This window comes from Oryctolagus cuniculus, chromosome 4 (genome assembly GCF_051225735.1).
Source record: "Oryctolagus cuniculus isolate XC-2025 breed Fujian yellow rabbit chromosome 4, ASM5122573v1, whole genome shotgun sequence".
Classification (NCBI taxonomy): domain Eukaryota; kingdom Metazoa; phylum Chordata; class Mammalia; order Lagomorpha; family Leporidae; genus Oryctolagus; species Oryctolagus cuniculus.
The window spans coordinates 144,912,363-144,925,823 of record NC_142870.1 but is presented as its reverse complement, the minus strand read 5'-3'; the positions used below and the strand labels follow the sequence as shown (position 1 = coordinate 144,925,823).

The 13,461-nt window shown below is 38.3% G+C and overlaps 1 protein-coding gene across 5 annotated transcripts in view; it reads right to left on the bottom strand.

Annotated features, from left to right (window-relative positions):
• Window positions 1–13,461, bottom strand: part of STAG1 (STAG1 cohesin complex component) — a 381,935-nt gene that overhangs the window by 337,779 nt on the left and 30,695 nt on the right. For 2 of the 5 annotated variants that reach the window (XM_070072783.1, XM_089332230.1), the window contains exon 2: window positions 2,660–3,033. The exons of 2 other annotated variants lie outside the window; for them this stretch is intronic. The gene's annotated coding sequence lies outside the window, so the exon portion shown is untranslated. Of the gene's footprint in view, window positions 1–2,659; window positions 3,034–10,460; window positions 10,537–13,461 lie in introns of all 5 variants that reach the window. One more of the 5 variants, XM_089332228.1, reaches the window with a different exon arrangement.

Sequence of the window (13,461 nt, the reverse complement as noted above, 5' to 3'; positions counted from 1 at the left end):
TAAGTACTGATACATGCTACAATCTGGATGAATCACAAAAACAATACATTAAGTTAAAGAACTCAAACATGCTCATTTATATGAAATACCATGAATAAGCAAACCCACAGACAGAAAGCAGATTAGTGGTCACTAAGAGATTAGAACGATGGCTGGGGAAAATGGGGACTGGCCACTTGATGAGTGGGGGATATTCTTTTATTGTAGTAACATTTTTAAATTAGAGATAGTTGTACAACACAACTGCATTAAATACCACAAGATTGTACACACTTGACTGTATGTTATATGAATTTAATTCTAATAAAAAGTAAAACAACAGAAGAGCTTCTATCAAACATCAATATTAAATAAACAGTTTCACTGCTTTTTTAATTCATTCTGAAATACAGGACCACTACTGTGGTCTTGTAAATTTAACAAGCATCTAATTTTTTTTTTTTTTTTTTAACAGAAAGAGAGAGAGAAGTCTTCCATCTGCTGATTCACTCCCCAAATAACCACAACATCGGAGCTGAACTTATCTGAAGACAGGAGCCGGGAGCTTCTTCCGGGTCTCCCACATGGGTGCAGAGCCCAGGTACTTGGGCTGTCTTCTGCTGCTTTCCCAAACCATTCGCAGAGAGCTGGATCAGAAGTGGAGTAGTTGAGAATAGTACCAGTGCCCATATGGGATGCTAGTGCCACAGGCAGACCCTTAAACTACCACACCATAGCGCCAGCCCCTTCAATGCTTATTTTATTTTTATTTATGCTAGTGTTAAGATACCTAACTCACCACTCCCATTCCCCAAAAAGTAATGATATTCAACAGTTATTAGAGGATTGTGTGATAAATAATGACAATTATTTTAACCATGTGCATTTTTACTTTATCTGTTTTTTAGCTAATAGTAAAGAAAGCTAGGTTTTGATACAAGCAAGTCAGATTACAGCATCACTGACATAGAACTGTGGTTATTTCTGCCACTTCAAGTGAGTTTTCCCTAATAAAAGAAGGGTATCCAAACTCAAGATAATTACATAACAATTATTTAATTTGACCTATAAAACCCCTGGAAAATATGCTGGTTTTTTTTTTTTTTTCACTTTCTTTCTGGATATTCTGTTTCTAATACCTAGAAGAGCTCACCCAAACAGAATTACAGTGTAAAGTTCCACAAAAATGCTTATTCTAGGGTGGGTGTTTAGTCTAGTGGTTAAGACATTTGATATGTGAATTAATGCTATAACTGGTACTCAAACAGTATTTTACACTTTGTGTTTCTGTGTGGGTGCAAACTGTTGAAATCTTTATTTAATATATACTAAATTGATCTTCTGTATATAAAGATAACTGAAAATGAATCTTGATGCGAATGGAATAGGAGAGGGAGCGGGAGATGGGAGGATTGCAGGTGGGAGGGAAGTTATGGGGGGTGGGGAGCCACTGTAATCCATAAACTGTACTTTGGAAATTTATATTTGTTAAATAAAAGTTAAGAAAAAAAAGACATTTGTTATAACATCCATGTCCCTTATTGAAATACTTGGGTTCGACCCCTGGCTCCAGCTCCTGACTCCAGCTTCTCGCCAATGCAAATCCTCTAAGGTAATGGTGATAGTCAGGTAGCTGGGTTCCTCCCATCCACACGGGAGACTTGGATTGAGTTGTAGCATGTAAGGAATGAATCAGTGAACGGGAGCATTCATTCTCCCCTTCTCTTCCTTTCAAATTTTTTTGAAAATTTAATGCTTACTCCAGGGGTAGACATTGTGGTGTGGCAGATCAAGCTGCCACCTGAGATGCCCATATCCATATTAGAGTGCTGATTCAAGCCTTACCCACTCTGCATCTGAACCAACTTCCTGCCGATGTGCCTGAGACACAGAATATGATAGCCCAAATATTTGGGTCCCTGCCACCTACCTGGGAAACTGTGAAGAAATTCTTGGCTCCTGGTTTCTGCCTGGCACAGCCCAAGCTGACACAGCACAAGCTGCCTGGCTTCTGCAGCATTTAGGGAGTGAACCAGCAAACAGAAGCTCTTTCTCTGCTTACTGTCACTCTGCCTTTCAAATAAATAAGTCGTTTCTAAAAATGCTTATTCTGGAGGTCACTTTTCACAGTACTGAAATCTGAATTTATAATGGTTTTCTAGGAATTCAACTCTTAAAAATAGTGTTTAATCATCCCTTTATCCAGACTTCACCAATTTTATCTTTACTCTCATTCTTTTCTTCCTTATTCTCTAGTTTAGTGTTCCAATTAAAAGGCTATGGTCCTGGAATTCCAAAGTATTTTTGTCTGTCTCTTTTACACATTATCAATATGCAGAATTAAGTTTATATTGTATTTTGTCTCTCTTCCATAAATGCCAGATTTTCAAAAGTTCCTATAAAACTTTACATAAATAAAATTGCGATAAAACTGCAACATAGATAATGCACTGTATATTTTGTGTTGATTAAGGTCAGTCTCTCCCCAATACCAAACATGGACTTAACACAAAGTAAAGTTTGGCAAGAAGAAAAATCTAAACCTCAGAAATCAACAAAAATCATTTCATTTAAGCAACTATTTTCATGCTTTATTGTTTGCCTTGCCCTCCAACTCTCCTGTTTTCCTGACACAACCCTGTAGTGCTACTTCTAATCTATAGGGCAGGTGGTCATGTACCTGGATGGAGCCGAAGACATCATCACCCAGGTGACATCTATAAATGGTGCCACTCAACAGTTCACCTCCTCAGATGGTGATGGACCTTACTGGCTCCTCTTGCTCTTGGCAGCCCTCAGTCTGCCTTTGTCTCCTAAAATTTTCTAACCTGATTTGTTTCCACTCGGTTAGTCAAACAAGTTTCAAACAGTCACCCACATGAAACCTTGCATGGAAACCTCTTTCTACTAAAAATCACTGGACAGGCCTCTGGGGGAGGTTCCTTACTGCCACCCCTCTTCAGCATGAAGCAGCCAGAGCTGTCATTCACCAGTGCCCTAACGGCAGTTAGGGATACTTCTTCAGAGAGGAGAATGATAGGATTCCAGGGGTTCCTGGATAGGAAAGAAAAACAGAAAAGAAAAAATATACTATGAAACTCTCCAGAAACCCTGAAAAAGGAGGCAGGGGAAATATACACAATGTAATCAATCTTCAGATGTTGTTGAGTCTACTGAACTAACTTGATTTACTCTGCACTTCTGTGCAAAACAGGCTACTCCAATGTCACTTCCCTGATTGGTTCCTGTAGCATGACTCACTAGCATATAGAGCAACCAATCGGGAAGAACTTCCTGCTTTAGATGTGCATAGAGGTCTGAGCCAGACAGTCTTGAGTAGCTGCCAGAGGCAGATGGCCCTACTCCCCGGCAAGCCCTCCTAGATGCAAGAGAGCTTCATCATTCTTCATGGTCAAGAGACAGAGAATCCAGCACAGAAGAGCAGCAGCAACCCAGAAGACGGCAGCAGTCCTCAAGAGAGCCAGCAGAGAAGCAGCAACCCAGAAGGTGACAACAGTTGATGAACCTGGCAGAGGAAAGGCTGTGAGCAGCAGAGAGGAGAGAGCTGCAATGCAGAGCTGTAACATGAATAGCAGTTAACATGAGGGCTGTGCTGTTCCTCAAGAATCCCACAAGAGTCTGCCACATCTCTCCTACACAAGACACACACCTGAGCTACTGGAGTCATAGACTCCCACTACTGTTCCCAAAACACTGATTCCAGAAGTCCCACAATATATTTGGGGGCTAGCCTGGGATTGCAAGAGGGGCATGTGAAAGCAGGTTAAAGAACAGTTACTAATCCATGCCTCCTGATTGGTTCTTATTCTAGCATCCTGACTGGTTAAATTTGTAGTCATTTCTCAGAAAGGGGTCACTCAGAAGAGCCAGTCACTTTGCGTAATAAGAGCCAGCCTGCAAGCTATCCTGGCAATTCCTCCCTTCAAGTCTCCCTCCTGAAACAGGTTTTTTGCTTTCAATCAGTCTCATTTTGCTCACTGTCCTTGTCCATGTGGAAAACTTGGCTTGACACAAAAACTGAGAATGAGAATGTCTTCAATGTCCCACAGCACTGTGATTTTCTTATTTCAATACACAATAATCACTTTATTTACTCTGAAAACAGAAAGGGAAATGACATCAGCAGCAACTATGGTGTGTAGTAGCATCTTGGACTTTCACGCTTCATAAATAAATGCTGGAGATGCTTTGGACAATCTAAGTTAGAGCTAGAATAAAATTTTTCATATAAAAAAATGCTGTTGGGTAAGCGCTGTAGTGTAGCAGGTAAAGCCACCACCTACAGTGCTGACATCCCATATGGACGCAGGTTCAGGTCCCAGCTGCTCCACTTCCAATCAAGCTCTCTGCTATGGCCTGGGAAAGCAGTAGAAGATGACCTAAGTACTTGGGCTCCTGCACCTACATGGGAGACCCAGAAGAAGCTCTAGGCTTTGGATTGGCCCAGCTCCAGCCATTTGGGGAGTGAACCAACAGATGGAAGACTTTCTCTCTCTCTCTGTCTCTTTCCCCCTCTCTCTTCCTCCTCCCCCACCTCTCTGTAACTGTGCCTTTCAAATAAATAAATCTTAAATTTTTTTTTTTTTTGCCAGCCGTGGCGGCCATTGGAGGGTGAACCAACGGCAAAGGAAGACCTTTCTCTTTCTCTCTCTCTCTCACTGTCCACTCTGCCTGTCCAAAAAAAAAAAAAAAAAAAAAAAAAAAAAAAAAAAAAAAGACCCTATAAATCAACCTAGTCTCTCAGCCATTACAACTTCTTTAAAAAAAAAAAAATTTTTTTTTTTTTGCAGTAACATTGATTAAAGTATCCCAACTCCTGAAAGCCTCATGCCACAAAAAGGCCAAAGAAAGCTAGTACAATGGCATAAAATAATCAAGTTTATAAGTCTAATAAGCAGAAAGCTATAAAGGATATTAATTCTCTTGACCCCAAAATTGATCTAAAGTAACAGTGCAATCTCAGTTTGGTTTGGTTGTGTGTCTTATGGGTTCCTGTTTATTCCGGAAGATAAATTAATAGAGTAATTCTAAAATGTACATGGAAATACCAAATAACAGACTAGGAAATCTTTTAAAAGAACATAAGACTTTTAATCATATAGGATATTTAGATTTATCATTAAGCTCAATAAACATGGCAGTGATATTGGTACAAAAATAGACAAACAGATTAAATGTAACAGGATAAAGGCCCAGAGACAGACTATGCATATATGGACATGAACTATAAAAACCGTAACACTCCCTAGCCACGTTCAGGCTTTTTACTTTTATTTATTCATTAATGTTGCTGGACAAATATCCATTTAAAAACAGTAAACCTTGAACTGACACTACACATACACACACTAATCAGTTCCTAGTTGAAGCACTTATCTAAATGGGAAACATAAACAAAGCTGCTAGATGATAAAGGTGAGTAACTTCATGACTTCCAGTGAGAAAATATTTAACAGAACATAAAAAGCACTAAGCATAAAAGAAAAACAGGATAAATCTAACTACTCATCTAAGAACTTTTCTGCATTTTGATAGGCTACAGAATGGGAGACTAGATTAGTAACCTCTTTGACCTGACAAAGGAGTCAAACATATAAAAAGTCCCCTTTATTTCACTTTGTGTTTCTACGGGGGTGCATACTGTTGAAATCTTTACTTAATGTATACTAAACTGACCCGCTGTAAAAAAAAAAAAAAAAAAAGAAAAGAAAAGAAAAGAAAAGAAAAGAAATTATCAACTCCCAACTTGACTCTCACTGGGATTAAACATGACAATAGGTCTGATCTGATTTCATCATCATTTAAAAAATCATCTATTATTTTTCACTTTATGTTTCTGTGTGGGAGCAAACTGTTGAAATCCTTACTTAATGTATACTAAGCTGATCTTCTGTATATTAAGATAATCGAAAATGAATCTTGATGTGAATGGAAGGGGAGAGGGAGTGGGAAAGGGGAGGGTAGTAGGTGGGAGGGACGGTATGTGGGGGAAGCCATTGTAATCCATAAATCGTACTTTGGAAATTTATATTCATTAAATAAAAGTAAAAAAAAAAAAAAGTCCCCTTTAATTAAAAATAGATAACCCAATGGGAAAATGAACAAAGGCCAAGAATAATAATTTCACAAAACAAGATAATCAAAACCACCAAAACTGAGGTGCTCAATATCATTAGTAGCCAGGAAAAATTAAGACCATCAAGATTTAAAAAGACTGATAATAGTAAGTAGTGGGGAAATATGAAGGAAAGGAACTTTCATACAGCTTTTGTGAAAGAAAAGTTTGGTGAAACTATAACCAAGAATGTAGTATGTAGGAAACATGGGGACACTGGAACTGAGGCAGAAAAATCTCAAAACAGTTTGCAAGAACAGGCTCTCTGAGCTTGTTTTTCAGAGTGTATTCCAGGAAAGCATACCTAGCAAATTGTACTCAAAGGGGGTTAAGACCATCACAAACAAGGAACAGTTAAAAACCAGAAGAAATAAATTTTCATCAGATTTTTGAACATATAAATCTAGCAAGATGTATGCTACTTGGGCAGGAGGAGCTTTCCCCCCCTCTCCTTTTCTACATCCTGAATGTTCCTCAAACTTGTTATAAAACTCTTGGCAGACTAGTTTCCAAGGACACAATTTCTTTTTTTTTTTAAACTTTTATTTAATGAATATAATTTCCAAAGTACAGCTTATGGATTACAATGCACCCCCCATAACTTCCCTCCCACCCCCACTCTCTCTCCCCTTCCATTCACATTAAGATTCATTTTCAATTATCTTTATATACAGAAGACCAGTTTAGTATATATTAAGTAAAGATTTCAACATTTTGCACCCACATAGAAACACAAAGTAGAAAATACTGTTTGAGTACTAGTTATAGCATTAAGCCTCAATGTACAGCACATTAAGGACAGAGATTCTACATGAGGAGTAAGTGCACAGTGACTCCTGTTGTTGACTTAAAAAATTGACACTCTTGTTTATGCCATCAGTAATCACTCGAGGCTCTAGTCATGAGTTGCCAAGGCTATGGAAGCCTTTTGAGTTCGCCAACTCTGATCATACTTGGACAAGGTCATAGTCAAAGTGGAAGTTCTCTCCTCCCTTCAGAGAAAAGTTCCTCCTTCTTTGATGACCTGTTCTTTCCACTGGGATCTCGCTCGTGGAGATCTTTCATTTAGGTCATTTTTATTTTTATTTTTGGCCAGAGTGTCTTGGCTTTCCATGCCTGAAATACTCTCATGGGCTTTTCAGCCGGATCCGAATGCCTTAAGGGCTGATTCTGAGGCCAGAGTGCTGTTTAGGACATCCGCTATTCTATGAGTCTGCTGTGTATCCCACTTCCCATGTTGGATCGTTCTCTCCCTTTTTTATTCTATCAGTTAGTATTTGCAGACACTAGTCTTGTTTATGTGATCCCTTTGACTCTTAGTCCTTTCCTTTAGGAAACTCTACCTTTCCACTGACTCCTTTACTTGTCAGAAATAAAGCTTTCCTTTAAATAATCACCACTTGATGCTGATTATTTGGCAGCACTCCAAGCGAGGGGACCCCTTTGTGTCCAATAACAATACCACCTATGAAAACACTTGGCATTTTCTACTAATGACATACCTTATTCAACAGAAATGGCTACATGTGTGCATTCTGAAGACATTAGTGTTCTTAGCAATACTATTTCTAATGGTCCCAAACTGAAAATAATTTAATGTCTATCTAAAGTAGAATGGATAAATGTGGCATAATCATACAAGTGAATACTACAGTAATAAAACATGGACATATAACATGACATAACAAATATTAGAAATAAGTAATAAATGAAAGAGGCAAGACATTAAAAAGAGACAGAGTATTATTCTATTTTATATATGAACCTCCAAAAACAGGTAGGCACAGCCAAACTACAACACTTAAGATTACAAACTTTTTAGCAGGCAGAAATACGAAAAAAGAAAACAAGAAAAGGCTGATCATAATAATTGCTCCTTTAAGGGAAAGGGAGAAAGTTGTAATGCAAAACACATCAAAGAGACATATAGTGGCAGAGATTCTATAATGGTACTGACAGTGTTCTAATTCGTGACTCAGACTTTCAGTGTTTATAAGAATTATTTAAGCGGTACATTTATGTTTGATATACATGTGCTTTACTTCACAATTTAAAACAAAAGCTTCCTACAAAAGGCAAGTAAATGTGGGAATCACACATTTTAAATGGACAATTGCTGTAACTTACAAAAGGTACATATTCTTTTTAAAAGCATACACAAATTGATATGACTGACTTTTAATATTGATTCATGTCACATAAACAAATTTGGACTGGTCATATCAGTGGATACTGATATCAAATATATTTGGATCAAAAATATATTAGATCAAAAATATTTAGATAAAAAAGAGGCAGAAATGGAGCCAGCTCTGTGGCATAGTGAGCTAAATAAGCCTCTGCCTGCAGCACCTGCATCCCATATGAGCTCACATATGAATATGTGGGCCCGGCCGGCGCCACGGCTCACTAGGCTAATCCTCCGCCTTGCGGCACCAACACCCCAGGTTCTAGTCCTAGTCGGGGTGCCAGATTCTGTCCTGGTTGCCCCTCTTCCAGGCCAGCTCTCTGCTATAGCCTGCGAGGGCAGTGGAGAATGGCCCAAGTGCTTGGGCCCTGCACCTGCATGGGAGACCAGGAGAAGCACCTAGCTCCTGGCTTCAGATTAGCGCGGTGCACCGGTCGCATCGCGCCAGCCGTGGCGGCCATTGGAGGGTGAACCAACGGCAAAAAGGAAGACCTTTCTGTCTCTCTCTCTCACTATCCACTCTGCCTGTCAAAAAATAAAATAAAATAAATAAAAAAAATAAAAAATTTAAAAAATGAATATGTGGGCCCACATATTCATATGTGGGCTGTTCCTCTTCCAATCTAGCTCCCTGCTATGGTCTGGGAAAGGAGTGGAAGATGTACCCACATGGGAGTCCCAGAGGAAGCTCCTGGCTTCAGATCAGCTCAGCTCCAGTCATTTGCGGCCATTTGGTGAGTGAACTAGTGGATGGGACATCTCTCTCTCTCTCTCTTTCTCCCCCTGTCTCTTTCTCTCTCTCTCTCTTTCTCTGTAACTCTACCTCTTAAATAAATAAAATCTTTAAAAGAAAAATATTTATATAAAAAAGGCAGAAATGCAAAATTGTACAATTTTGGAAAACAGGTTAGCAATTGCTTAAAATTTTAAACATAACATTAATACATGATCAAGCAATTCCACTCCTACATTTCTACCAACAAAATGTCTATACCAAGACTTGGCTATTCACAACAGCCAAAAATTGGAAACCCAAATGTCTATCAATTGGTCAATAGTTTAACAAATCTTCACAATAAAAAATAATAGCTGGCACTGTGCCACAGCAGGTTAAAACCCTGGCCTGAAGTGTCAGCATCCTATATGGGTGCTGGTTCGAGTCCCAGTTGCTCCACTTCTGTTCCAGCTCTCTGCTATGGCCTGGGAAAGCACCAGAAGATGGTCCAAGTCCTTGGGCCTCTGCACCCATGTAGGAAACCCAGAGGAAGCTCTTTGCTCCTGACTTTGGGTCGGCTTAGCTCCGGCCATTGCAGTCATTTGGGGAGTAAACCAGCAGATGGAAGACCTCTCTTTCTATCTCTACCTCTCTCTATAACTGTTTCAAATAAATAAAAATAAATCTTAAAAAAAAAAGGTACTTATATATCCTTGTAACATGGTTCATCTTCAAAAACTATATTAAATTAAAGCAGCCAAATATAAAAAGTCATATACAGTGTGATTCCAATCTTATGAAATGACCTGAAAAGGAAATTCTATAGAACATAGAATGAAGATTAGTACTTACTAGGGGTTAGGAGTAGAAACGGAAAGTGACTGCAAAAGGGGACAGACTGGTGAATGCAGGGTGGGGTAAGGGACAGTAATGAAAACAATTCTAAAATTAGAGTGTGGTAATGGTTGCAGTGTTCCAAATTAACTGAAAATCACTGTACATTTAACAGAGGAACAGAACTACAGAGTCTCTGGGATGATGGATGGATCTCAAAGATGTAACTTGCCACAAAGTCTCAGCTAAATACACTGCAGAGCCAATACTGAAATCCAAGCTTGACTGCAAAATCCTTACTCATCCTACAACCAGAAACAAGATGCACTACAAACAAATCTGCAAGAATAAATCCAATCAACAAGTTGAGTCAGTGTAGAGGGCACACACACAGATTCTCGTAAAATTTAAGTTAACATTGAGAATTATTAGGAAGAATCAAACCCAAGAATATAAACCATCTGCTAGATAAAGAAATTAAATACATAAAATTCAAAGAAGATGGCACTGGCAGCAGGACCTAGATCTTGTCTTTATCTATATGAAGATGAAACCAAAATAAAGATGAGAATAATGACTGTTCAAACAAATTAAACATGTCACTTTACCTCCAATACTGTCCCTGGAGAGAGTATCCTGACCCAGATCTGCTACAGAGCAGACAGATTTAAAAAGCTATCAGACCTAAAAAAAATAAAACTGAAAATAGTTCAACTTGCTTTAAGTTCATTACAGCTTTACTGATCTATCCTCAGATTATAATCTCTTATTTACACCTTCCTACAAAAGGAAATTGCAGATTGGTAAACAGTCCATGTCAGCTGAAAGTTAACTTCTCAATATACACCAATAATTGGATACTTCGTATTTGAAATCACCTGAAACCTACACAATTTCTAAACAAAAATAACAAACTTAATTCCTGAGTACATCAATTATGAGAACCAGCGTGTGATATGTGATACACAGTTCATCAGTTCCTGCCACTTAATAGACAAGCCAAGACCTCCCTTACACTTTTTTTCTAAAAACAGCAATCTGAACTTCCTTTGTGCTACAAACTGAATAAATGCTGCATAGAAATATGCAAATATATTAAATATCCTGCAAAAGACAACTATTTATATTCATATGTCATAGTTTACAGAGCATGGTTAAATTAGCTCATTTAATAGCCCATATCCCAAGATGACATGGCCATACTTATTCCCAGTACAAGTGAGGTAGAAGTAATTTACAAAGAACATGCTGCTAATAAATAGATTTATCTGGATTGGCATCAAGGCCATTGGTCTCCAAATTCAGTATTTCTTTAAATGGTCAACACAATAAAACCATGTTTCTGCCAGGAAAACCAATGATTATTTTCCGCAGTCTTATGAACAGTCAGAAAATGTCCTCTCATAAAAAAGACAGTTTGTAACAAGAGATTAGGACAGATCACAACAGGGAGAACTACTCAGAATTTAAATAGGACACAGATTTATAAACAATGGTGAATAAACTACTAAGAGAAGTCAATTGTTCAGTCTAGAACTAAGTAATTTCAATTTTATATTTAGATAAAAAGAAAGAAGTGCCTTCTTTGAGAATGTTGTGAAAAATCCTATTATTCTTTTTATATTATTTATCAAAAAGAAGAGAGCAAGAGAAGAAGTTACAGAAAAGAAGGATAAAGGTAATAATTAGGTTCCATTATAAAACTGGGGGCAGGCATTGTGTTGCAGTGGGTTAAGCCTCCACTTAGGCTGTCCACATTCCATTTCAGAATGCAGGATGAGTCTGTGCTGCTCTGCTCAGACTCAGATTCCTGCAAATGCATCCTGGACGACAGCAGATGATGGCTCAAGTGCTTGGGCACCTGCCACCCGTGAGGGAGACCCAGATGGAGCTCTGGACTCTGGCCTGGCAAGCCCTGGCTGTTAGGCACATTTGGAGAGTAAATCAGCAGATGAACAATTCTCATTCATGTTCATATGCTATCTCTCTCTCCCTGCATTTCAAGTATATGAAAAGAACACTTAAAAAAAAAGTGCTAGTAAGAACCACACCATGATCCAGCAATTACACTCTAGGGACATACACAAAAACATAAAAGAAATGAGAGTGTACGTTCACCAAAAGACCTGAACAAGTTCACAAGAACTTCATCATAACAGCCAATAACTGAGTATAATTTAAATGTCCATGTACAAAAGAATGTACTAATACATTTTAGGATATTCATACAGCAGACTACTACATAGCAATAAAAAGAATTGCTGATATCTGCCACCAAATATAGGGAAACCACACAAATATCACGTTGATCAAAAGAAGCCAGAAAGTAAATAACAAAACTAATGGAAGGCTAACTAAGAAGTTGTAACACAGAGAAGAGTGGGGTAAAGAACACAGGAAATCTTCTGGGGTACTAGAAATGTTTAATATCTTGATCTGGGAAATAGGTATATGGGGGGAAAATTCATCAAGTCTATGAACAGTATACTTTAGTCCATATATTAATATTATACCACAATGTAAAAGACATTTGGTACCTTGCACACAGAATTGAAGGGCTTCCTTTAATTTTAAATTTTAAAATGCAAACCCACTCCAAGAACCAAGGTTGGGAAAAGTAATTTTATATTAAAATTAGCCCATAAGAAATTCAGTCAAAATTATCTCAAAGACATCTTTCAAATCCTGTTCTAATATTTATACCTTCGTTTACTGTATACTTCCAATAGATAGACACAGCTAATTTATCAAGCTAATCTCTATTTGGTCTCACTTTTTTTATATCTTCCAGAAACAAACAAACAAACAAACAAAATTAGGGGCCAGCACTGTGACGTAGTGGGTAAAGCCATCATTTGGAGCGCGGCATCCCATATGGGTGCTGGTTCAAGTCCCAACTACTCCCCCTTCCCATCCAGCTCTCTGCTGTGGCCTGGAAAAGCAGTGGAGAATGGCCCAAGTGCTTGGGTCACTACACACGCGTGGGAGACCCAAAAGAAACTCCTGGCTCCAGGCTTTGGAGTGGCCAAGCTCCAGCTGTTGCGGCCATTTGGGGAGTGAAGACCTTTCTCTCTGTCTCTCCGTTTGTAACTCTACCTCTGAAATAAATAAAAACTATCTTTAAAAAAAAAAATCAAACCAAGTTCTTCAGTGAATAGATGAGGTCATCTACTGAGAAAACAGAAGGGAAATTGAGAGGTAAAGGAACCAGAGGAGAGTACAAGTTTTCACATAATTGCTATAAAGAATGAGAAAAAAAAAAACTAGGGAAAAAAGGAAGATTATTGGAAAATGCTGAGGGTCCACTTAAGATTGGAAATTACATTTAGTGGCTCCAGCATACAAGGTTGTTATTTTCTCAAGTTGTACTCAACAACTCAGAGCCAAGTACACAGGATCCAAAAAGATGAACCGAGCTGTGGTTGGGTTTCAGTCAGATAGACCCAATAAAGAGTCAAAAGTGCAAAGCAGAACACATTTCAAGAAGAAAATAAGGTTCTAGGTTAGACAAGAAAACAAAGGGGAGAGATATACTAGAACAAAATGGCTGTCAAAAGACTGGAGGGCTCTACTGTATACAGTTGAAAAGAGACAATCAATCTAAACTTA